Source organism: Sceloporus occidentalis, unplaced genomic scaffold (assembly GCF_023333645.1).
Source record: "Sceloporus occidentalis isolate IW3139 unplaced genomic scaffold, rSceOcc1.0.p SCAF_154, whole genome shotgun sequence".
In the NCBI taxonomy this organism is placed as follows: Eukaryota; Metazoa; Chordata; class Lepidosauria; order Squamata; family Phrynosomatidae; genus Sceloporus; species Sceloporus occidentalis.
In genome coordinates, this window is record NW_028317134.1 from 142,516 (window position 1) to 153,826 (window position 11,311).

Genomic DNA, 11,311 nt, shown 5'->3' on the forward strand with positions numbered 1-11,311 from the left:
ACACTAAACAGTATTTTCTAGTATGTAAAGGTAGCCCCCTATAAATCACTTTCACCAAACAGGCGGTAGAATACTTTTACGGTACGGTGTGTTCCATCATCAGAGGTGTATTATATTACTAAAAAGATCTCAGTAATTAATGCGTAGTCTTAAATGCACACCATCATTCAAGCGGGTAGGACTGGAATTTGTGACCTAATTATACTCATCAGGAAACCCCAATGTTATTCTGCCAGTTCTCTGTTTTCAGTGCACATCAGGCCTGGTCCTACTCTTCTGTCATTAGCATATTTTAGGATAATACTAAAACGAGCACGCTAAGATTCCAATGGAAACCATATTACACAAATTAACTATCTTCCTAATTAATTATATGTTAAGCTAAACTATTACTTATCAAATATTATGCTGACATTTGAAATTTGATCAGTTCTCTTAATTTCACATTCATTTGCCAGAAGCACACTGCTAAATAGTATATATAAAATAAAAATAATATAATATAAAATTCTCTTCATTCTCAGCAATAAACATATTTTTGCTTCTGGTGGAGCGGCATCCTGAGGGGGCAGAGGTAGCCTTGTAGGGGGCTGTAGTAATGAGACGCAGAGGTGAGGATAGCACCAGACTAACCTGAGGAATAGGGAAAGTGGGATGGTTAAACACTCCTCTCCCAGAATGATAAAAGTGACCTGGAGACCCCAGAGATGCAGGGCTTTACCTGGGGACTCCTGATCAAATCCTGAGTGTTCCCAGGTAGGGCCATAAATGTTTGCAAAACATGGCCTTGAAGTGACTCTTTCACCAAAAAATGCTTGTAATGTTTCTGAATGAAAATAATTGCACATACGATACATTTCCCAAGTCTGGTACTTTCTATAAGATAGAGAACTCCAGCATTCAAGCGATTCTCAATTGGCTGTTTTGAACCTTTGTAACCCGTTTCCCTCACCCCCTTCCAGATTATAACCTTGTTTGTGCAGAACTTTCTTTAACTTTTATTCCTGTAAATCAAAATTGCTATGTGGCACACTATTTGATATGCCCCGTTTTACTCATTGTGCAGTGCTACAAAATATGTGTGCTTTATAAATCAATAAAAAGTAGTTATGACTGGTGAAGAAAATTGGTAAATACGGTAACGCGACACAGGCAGTGTTTATGCTTTTCTGACAAATTTAGAGGGTTTTTTTTGGTGTTAGATGTATGTTACTCAACATAAATCGTGACAGAATTTATCTGGAATAAAATAGCAACATTAAGTGAGGTCACCTTCCGTTCTTAGCCTTGTTTATTTCCTGTTACTTGGTGGGATTACTGGTCCTTAGGTATTTGATGTCTTTCTATATTTAAATTGAGACGTTTCTATTAAATCCTCCTAACACACATATGGAAATGTGGCAGCTTCACTGCAAATTACAGTAAAATAATTATCTTCAAACATGGCTTAGATATCTCAATAAGATACAAGGACACATGTTTTCAGACACAGACAAAAATCACTTCTGTATATAATAAAAAAAACAAATATGTTGAGTGCATACGCAACATCAGCTTACAATGTGATGGTCTACAAGGCACTGACATAACTCCATAACAAAAGACAAGTTCAGCAGTTAAACATTAAGCTACATTTATTAAAGGAACAGAAATCTTCACATTATAATTACACAATTATTCTAGACTTGATGACCGAATAGGGTTGCCACCTGGCCAGTATTTCACTGGCAATGGCCGGTATTTTTTGCAGGGCAGACCGGAATTGTGATTGGCAGGAGGGGGCGCACCCATTAGAGTGCCCCCCTCCTGCCTCTCTGTCTTTAGCGCATTGCTACGTGCCGCGACAGCGTGATTGGCGGAGGCTGAGCACTGGGGGAAATGATGTTTAATTTCATGACGTCACCCCCCCCCCTGTGCTCTGGAGCCTGGCAGCATCCGCAGACCGGCAGACCTGTGCAAGCTCGCTGCCTATGGACTCGAAGGAAAAAGCCTTATGTCCCTACTCCTGTCTGCACTGATAAAAGTAAACTAAGGTAGGTGCACATTATGTTTCTGTGACAAGAAAATATTGTGGGGGTCGGTGCACATTATGTTTCTGTGATGTCATGCATATATAATTATGCAAATTAGCATGGCAGGTATTTTTTGGCATGAAAGGTGGCAACCCTATGACCTAATAATTGGAATTTTAATAAAGACAGGAGGTGAATATTTGCTTAAATCTTCCTTTACTTCTCACCATAACAGCAAATGATAAAAATAGAAACAGTGAACCAATCACAATACAGATAAAACAATACAGCTGACAGTAGCTCCCTCCATCTTCCCTCTTTCTACAGCCTGGAAACACGGAACATAAATCGAAAAGTTGCCAACGGAGCACTACATCATCCAGCCAAACAGGAAACTGGACCAAGAAATCTGTTTGAAAAGGATTTTACACTGAAAAAGAAGAGAATTATTGACAGCAAAGTATAAAGTACACTTGAAATATATAGAGATAATGAAAGCTCTAACCAAGGAATACATAACCTAAGAGAGGTAGGGAAGAAAATATTCGCCTCCTGTCTTTATTAAAATTCCAATTATTCGGTCATCAAGTCTAGCATAATTGTGTAATTTTATGGCAAGACAGGAGGCTCATTCTTGCAATTTTAACGTCTAGACACTAAAGATGGAATAGCAGAAGATAATGGTTTGAAATAAAACTCACGAAAGGTCGAGGCTTAAAGAATGTCGGTTAAAGAAAAAAAGGAAAGCGGTAGAAGTTGACGCGCCTCTAATCGAATGGGCACCAAAATGCCTATCTATACCTGCTAACCATCTAATCTATCTCGCTAAAGTAGGAGCAGAGAGAGGATGAAAAGGTCTCGAGTACGATAGTAAAAGCTGAGAACTAGCAGTAGAACGATTAGCTCTAACAGCTAACTATGAAGACATCTAGCGATGCAAATCTTAGGGTCAGCAGCAAGATACGGATAAGAAATGGATGTAAAAAACGTTTTTGTACGCCTCCTCAAATTAAATTCTACACCCTCAAGAGAAAAAACTATGGCGTCATCCTCTAAATCACAAACATCAGCAACTCTTCGGAACAAAAGCAGACACCAAAGCATGGTAAGTTTAGCTGATAATTGCCTAAAGATAAAGAGTCATTATCAGGCCAATCGCGTAAAAAATTTCTGCGACGTCCCAAAAGGAGTCATATCTGGAAGCAGGAGGTCTACTTAAAGGGATGCCCTTAAGCAATCTGCAAACTGAAGGGTCCTTGCCAATGTGCCCTTCTATAGAACCCATATGAGCACTGGAAATAGTGGACCGGAAAACATTAATAGAACGGTATGCTTTTCCTGATGCAAAAAGTCCAGCTAAAAAAATCAACAAATTATTCACAGGGGCTGAATGGGGGTCAACATGTCGTCCCACACACCAAGAGGACCAAGATTTCCAAGCTGTCCGATATGATTTGTGAGTACCAGGTGCCCAGGAAGCTAAGAATAGATCTCGATCTTCTTGAGATAGTCCCGAAACTGGTGAAGATTCCCCAATACCACCCAAGCAGCCAATAATAATCGACCTTCTAGAAGGAGTGGATGGAATGGACGTTCTTTTAAGGACCAAACACCGCCTGTGGCCTCTAGAGGAGAAACTGCTCCCCCCCATCCTATGCTTTCAACGGATTCCAGGATGAAATCTGTAAGAGAACCAAAGATGGCTTTGCCGTCCCAACCCTGCATATGGAGAAGCCACCAATGAAGTTCTTGGCGAACATCTGCGGTAAGATGAACAGGTTGATCGTAGGATGGAAAATGTCTGAGATAACCAGGTTTGAGCCATTGAAGAGTTCTGTAATAAAGAGGACCTGGAAAAATTGCTTGGATGGAGGATGAGAGAAGACCTACAACTCTAGTCAATCTGCGCAGAGGACACATTTGCAGGCGATATCTTTGAAGCTGGAAGGCGAAGTAGGGTTGACACCGTATCTATCTCGGAACCCAAAAATCTAATCTTCTGGGTCGGAGACAACTCTGACTTTGGGATATTTACCAAAAAGTCTAGCTGATGGAAAGTTTCCACTACAAATGACGTCTGTTCTGCAAAAAAAATCGGATCCTGTGAGAATAGCAGGATGTCATCTAGCTAAATAATGGAACAAATTCCTCTGGATCATTTGAAAGCCATCACCGGTCGGAGGAGCTTGGTAAAGCACCAAGGGGCTGAGCTGAGTAATAAAGGAAGACACCTGAATTGCCAAAAATGACAACCCCATTGGAATTGGGGAAACTTCCGATGAGCTGGATCTGAACCAACCGCCCTGCTTCATAAGATCCCGAAGGAGATGAATGCCTCCCATCTTGAAGTGATATCGGTCAAACCGGTTGAGGGCTCGTAAATTTATAACATGATGAACATTCCCAGTTTTCTTCTTGACCAGAAATATTGAACTTTCAAAAATTGGGGAACCGTGAGCTTGTTCGATTGCCCCTAGAATAGAAAATAACTCTCTTTCTATTAGCTTTTTGGCTGTGGAAGCCATGAAAACTGAAGGATGATGAGACTGAACTGGGGGAGACACAAAGTCTATGAGATACCCTTGGACCGGTTGTAGGATCAATGGGTCGGAAGTAATTCCCAATAATGGAAAAATTGGATAACCTGTGGAAGGATAACTATAAAGAGGACTTACCAGTGTTGGAATGACCTCCGGCGAACGCTGAAGCTCTTCTACCACGAAAACTTCCTCTAAATGCTGTGGATCCGGAAAAGAACGATCCTCGGAATGCTGATGATAAAACCTCGGGGCCTGGCTGGTTGAAATGGCTGGAGATTGGGCCTCGTGATCTTCCAGCCTTGGACAAAAAAAACGATTGTCCGTCAAACACCTTCTGCAGAGAAGTCTTGGCCTTTGCCCATGAGGACATTAACGAATGAGTCGCCAAACAATAAACCGTTGGCGGTAGGATTCTTTTGATCCTAGTGTCAAACGCAAAAAAACTTTTTTTTGTGTAAATAATAAATGAATAAAACAATCACCGTTTCACTGTGATAACTAGAACAAAAAAATTTGAGAAATCCACCATTAAGTAGAAAAAATGAAAGATGCGAACTGTAGAAATAAATCACACCATTTCCGCACTATGTTGCAACAGAACTGATATCGCGCGGGAAAGTAACTGCTCGGTAACACAAAAAGAAAACAAACTCTTGCGCGGATTCAGCCGTCAAAAACCTAAAACAGTACTCCAGGACTACAAAGATTGCCAACTTAAACTGACATAGGACTACAAAGATGGTCGACGTGAATTGACACTTAAGAAAGGAGCCACCAAGATGGTCGCCGAAATGAAGAAAAGCAGACAGAAGAAGCAGCGCAGCAAGGAAAACAAGGCTCAAAAGCCAAGGTAAGACTATAACCCACGCAGGATTTTAAATAAAAAAAAAAGAATAAACCAACGAAAAAAACAGTCATAATAAAATGACGATAATAAAACAAATATACAATCTGAAATTGCAATGATGATTGAAATTATAGATAGATATTATATAATAGGAAATGGTAATGAGCTGACCTGTATACTTTGGTGAGCAGCAAAGAAAGAGGAGGATGGAGGGAGCTACTGTCAGCTATATTGTTTTATCTGTATTGTGATTGTATCCTTTGCTGTTATGGTGAGAAGTAAAGGAAGAGTTAAGTAAATATGAGCCTCCTGTCTTGCCATAAAATTCCAGTTCAACCAATGGATCACACCTACTTAACAGTTACAGGCTAGCACACATTAAAGCACACGCTCATGCTAACATACACTTACACTCATGTTAACACACACACACACACAAGCCAACATACACACCTAACACACTTACACACTCTAATACTTTCTCCGTGCTTTTACTGCAGGTCATGTAAAATTGCATTATGTGACCCGACCAAGCTTCCACTTCTGTGAATTTTGGAGCAGACCAAACCGCCTCTGGCAGCCACTAAACTATTGCAAAAAAAAAATGCAAAAATATGTGTTAGCATATTGGCTAAAAAAAAAAACCCCATCAAGTTAATGCTATATCCAAATTAGCTTTCAGTTTTGTTTCGTGACATGCCATTTGTATGTTTCGTGACACAAGCTACATCGCTGAGCAAGACTAAGTATTTAGCAAAATGGCAAAGGTAAAGTGCTCTAATTAATTGTAAGACAAGTGCCAAACTGCTTTTTACCATATGAGGCTGTCAAGCAGAATTAAATGCAGAATTGTTAAAGGGGTTAATTAAACAGATCTGTGTCTGATCCTCTTGCTCATGCGAAAGGGGGATTTTGTAATTTGTGGAACTTATGAATTACTTAGGCAAGTCAGCACATTGGACACAACAGCCTACGTCTGGATCTTTTCCTTACCTGCTGGGCCAAGACAATTCTCTTCACACTTGGGACTCTGAAGCCATTTAAGCTGCTTGCGCTGTAACCTTCGCCTCACTGCCTAGCACAATGCTTTCTTTTTTTTTTTTTTTTTTTTAAACCAAGTTGGACTCACTAAATAATAACCACAGTCCCTTAATAGCCAACTACTGAGCGTGAAATAATTACACTGCTATGCTCTGCTTTCTGAGTCAATCAATCCAGTCGAACCGCAAAGCTTTTAACTCTTCTACGTGCCAAAGAGAAGTTCAACTTTTTCCTATTTTCCGTAAAGCGTGAATTGTGAGTGCCTGATGCATTTCTATATTTAGATGTATGTATTATTCCTTTACATTGAACCAACAGATTTATTTGTTTTTTTAATCTGAGAATTTAAATATTTCCACTAAGAATTTATGTATCTATTTTTTTATGTTAATACTTTAAACTTCTGCTCCAGAACACAGTAGTTTTTTTTTTTTTAAAACCTATGATGGGCAGCAGACTGTGGTGGGAAGCTCTTTGAATTCTTTAATGCCATGTCTAATCAGGCCACATTGAATTACATTTTGCTTTGTCCCCAGTCTTTTCGTCCAGCAAACATGTGAACATGAAACATTCAACTGCTTTCAACACTTACAAAGCCAAGTCACACTGTTTACTTGGTTGGATCTAAAATTAAAATCCAGGAAGTCTAATTTCTATAGTAGGTAAAAAAAAATTGCATTCTGTGGTAATTGGTTCTTAAACACAAAATCGGGAAATAATATAAATATTATATTCTCACACTTGATGTCATCTACACACCAAATGTACTAACATACTAGAATTACTTAAATTACTTCTAGCCTTTGAGAATATGTTCTGGGCTTAAAATTTGTTTGTGAATCTTTGCAATGTCCATTCTCAGCCAAACATACACTAATATTTTAATCTTGGTAACATTTTAGGGCTTATGCCAAAGAAGTAAAGGACATCTCCTGCGCATTCTGCTCAGAGGACGATCAACTGCATCTTACGGACGATGCACATGACGGCCAAAACGTATGTCTGAGGTTGACTTGTGCAGAGGAACTTTGCCATTCATCTCAGTTCTAAACTGCCCTTGTGGAAAGATTTAATCTGATTTGCTGATTGAGATTTCTCTGTAATACCAGAAGTAGGATAAAATGTGAGACTTTCCCAAGTGGGAATTCACCATAGGGCAAACTATAAAACTAAGCTGAGCTAGGCTCAGGCGATATTGATTTTATTTACCCATTTGTAAGTATGAGTGTGTGTTTCAGATGTTTATCATCTGTTATATCTGTATAATATCTGTTATAAATATAAATAATGTTAGAACATGTGCCTCCCACATTTCCAGAGTTTTCTCAAAATAAGAGGCACTAGCTGTTTAGAACCGACAGTCATGTTAAACAGTAAAGCAATTGTACAATTCTCCATTAGTTATTTTTAATTAAACGACTAAAGCTCGGGAACTTCAATATTTTTCGACGTACTTGAGAGTAAGAAAAGGGCTTTCAATGGTTCATATTAGTAGGGAAATTACATTAAGATAAAACCTTCACAGTGAATGTTAGTAATTATATCTCCACAACTACAATGCACCCCCAAACTTTTCAATTGCTTTGATTACTGAACCATAGCCGAAGTGAATAATTTGGCTTTCAGCACGAAAACAAGCACATTCACTGTCACCACAATGGAGAGACAGTTTTAATTAAACCTTATCAAAAGATGAATACAGGAGCGAAGAAAAAAAATCTGTAGCCATTCCACAACACTCTGTCTTTCATCTGTTTAGTTTAAGCCCGGCATGTTCAAGCAATAATTAACCACTGTCCACGGAATGCTGGAGCTGTGTTAATGTTGGTTAAGATTTAATTAGTTCAATTATCTAGAGAGTTTTACACTTCATAAGTTACTAATTTCATTGGGCTCAACAGATACCTCTAGTCAGAAATGTTTGTGGGGTTTTTTTTCCTAGTTTACAGCATCCAGCAATGTAAATCCTAAAAAATAATAAATATTTTAGAGACCCATTTTCTTTAAATCCAATAAATTTAAAAGTGCAGGTTTTATAGATAAATAATTATTTTGTAACATTCTAAGCACAACTGAGAAATGTTCCCTGTAGTACTAATATTTTACAATGGTTATCTTAAAAGTGTTTATATGACATATACCATGATATTAGGGTCTGTTGAGTAAATGTTTTATTTTTATAATGTTGACTATGTGTCCATATAAATAGCTTGAGCTACTTTAGTCTTGACTGTCACTCGGCTCAACTTATTACTTTTCAGGCAAGAACAACACTTTTTTCTCCTCGAATCCTTATTTCACAGTTCTTCAGTTATTCCCAACATTTATTTTTTCTCAACTAAAGAAAATATTTAACCATTTTATATCACTGTATATAAAGCTATACATGGTTCTTCCTTAGTACTCAATCTCTTGCAGTACCCTCTGTCCATCTTAGTAGAAACAAGGCCACGTTTTTGTGAGCCCCTGTAAGGTGCAAATGCCCCAACCACATTAATGATTTAAATTCCCTTTTGTAGAAAAACGTGTTTCCACTATCCTTTATTATATGCTGTCAACCATGGCACAATCCTATAATACTGTTATTTACTGTAGTATACAATTCTTTGCTGCACCTACTAAAACATGTCAAAACACGGGGAAGAAGAACAATAACAGAATTTATAAAGTTCTTCTCTGTGTTTAAAAAAGTGCTGCTTTTATTTGCCTCTTTTAGAAAGCCAAGAGCCTTTGATATCTAACCTGATTGAGAACCCCCATTATTCACACGGACATTAAAGCAGTTTATTTACAAAAGAAATGTGTTTTACTTCAAAGAAAATCTGTTCCAGATTCATTACAAGTTTACCAAAGTGGCCCTCTATTGTCATGATAATGTTTCATAGCCAAGCTATACATCTTCCCATGAACGTATGCACGTTAGCTGTGTGTGAAAACATTACATGGGGTTGTGTACTGCATATGCGATGCAAGGGTATTTCTTTGAAAGTGTGTGTGTGTGTGTAAAAATGGACTACTTTTCAAACTCACAAAGGACACAAGTTCAAAAACAAAGCATGCAGTCACAAGTCTTCGGAAACATTTAAATATTTGGCTAAAAAGGGAGAGAAAAATAAGTTTTTCTCTCTCTCTCTCTAGGGGCCCATTTCTTCCACCTCCAGACAGGGAGCTGCCTACTTTACTCTGCCCGGTTCCCTCCCACAAGGCTCTATGGGGCTAAACCTGTCCCTATGTGAAGTCGCTATCCCAGGAGGGCGGGCTTCTATTTTTGCTTATTCAACTATTTTATATTCTAAAAAAGGCAAAAGTAAGTTGTCACGGAGCTGGATAGTCTGATCGACTACATCCGCTGACTTGTGCTCCCTTAGCCTGGGACAACACACGCTTTCCCTGGTTTCCCAGTCACTAGCTCAGTGTAGGGTATAAACAAAATGAAGACTGCTTTATTTTTCATACACATGGCTGGATATAGCCAGCAAAGCAAACATTACCATAAATCAAGATATTGGGATACAAATTGCCCCCTTAATCTGCCTCCCAGAGACAACAGGGGCAGTAAAGGGATTAACAATAAAATGGGGTCCCAACCTCCACTATTACCGGCCGAAATCAGTTCCAAGGTTTGGTGGGGGTGAATGTCTGTATTGGTGGAACTGGGGGGGGACCTGACTTATACAACATACACCATTGTGGGGGACCGACAAACTAAAACAATGGCAGTCACTCCCTGGTTGCAGATCCAGGATACAGTCTGGCAGAGATAACCCCCCTCAACAAATGATGAGATGATATACTTCTGGGGGTAAAGCCAGGGCCCATCATCAATAGGGAAGAGGCTGGCAGGTCTCTCCAGTGGCCCCACCTTGTTTGACTGGTACGATGCTCTTAGTGTTAGCCTTACGACAGAAGTAACGGGACCCATGTCTTCCAAAAAGTTACACTTTTGACTCATCAGTCCACAGAATATTATGCCAAAAGTCTTATTCTTGTCTTATTTTGATGAATGGAAACATTTCAGTGACCAATATGCAAAAAAACAGAAGAAATCAGAAAGGGGACAGCACTGTATTATTTGAGCAGTCTTGTTTCTATGTTTCGGGAAAAAATTCAGAAGCTTCGAATAAGTAAAAAAAAATATACGTTTCCTTAACACGACACACATGACCTACGCATCATAAGTAAAAATATGAGCAGATTACAACTCCTGCAACAGTTGTATTGGTTGGAACTAGAAATACTACGTATTTTTATATGTACATAGTATTTTAAACACCACCACTCTGTTTCTGGCTTCTTTGTACGCAAAGAACATTAGTATATCAAACGTTCCAATTTGTACAGAACTGTTTTTGAACTTTTCACCAATAAAAAAAAGCCACAATGGAGAAAATGGCTTTTTGCAAGATCTAATTCCTCTGGCATGATGAGTATGTAAATGCTCTATGTCCCAGTCCTGTCTGAAATGGCTCTGAACCAGCCAGCTAGCCTTTCACTGTCTATTCCAATAAAGTCGACCCATCCCTCAGAGTGAAAGGAGGGCCAGCCTTCCAATTCAGTTTCCTTCACAGCGCTGACATTTGGATCTCAGGGCCTTCTTCTTGTGCTAAAAAGAAATCATTTAGTCATAATTAACCATTCTCTGTATATTCCCAAAGGTATGGTAATTGTGCTAAAAGGCAACAACTAAAGCATTCATTCTGGTCCTTTTTAGTCCCCCCCTTTTTTTCTCCTTCTTTCTATGTTTACAACAGCCATGCTTTTTTTCTCGCTTTCTTTTTCCTTAGTAACATTACAGACAAAGGAATGGAATGGAGGTAAGGATCAAGATTCCCAGCAACTAAATAAATGTCAGCACATAGTTTGTCTATCGC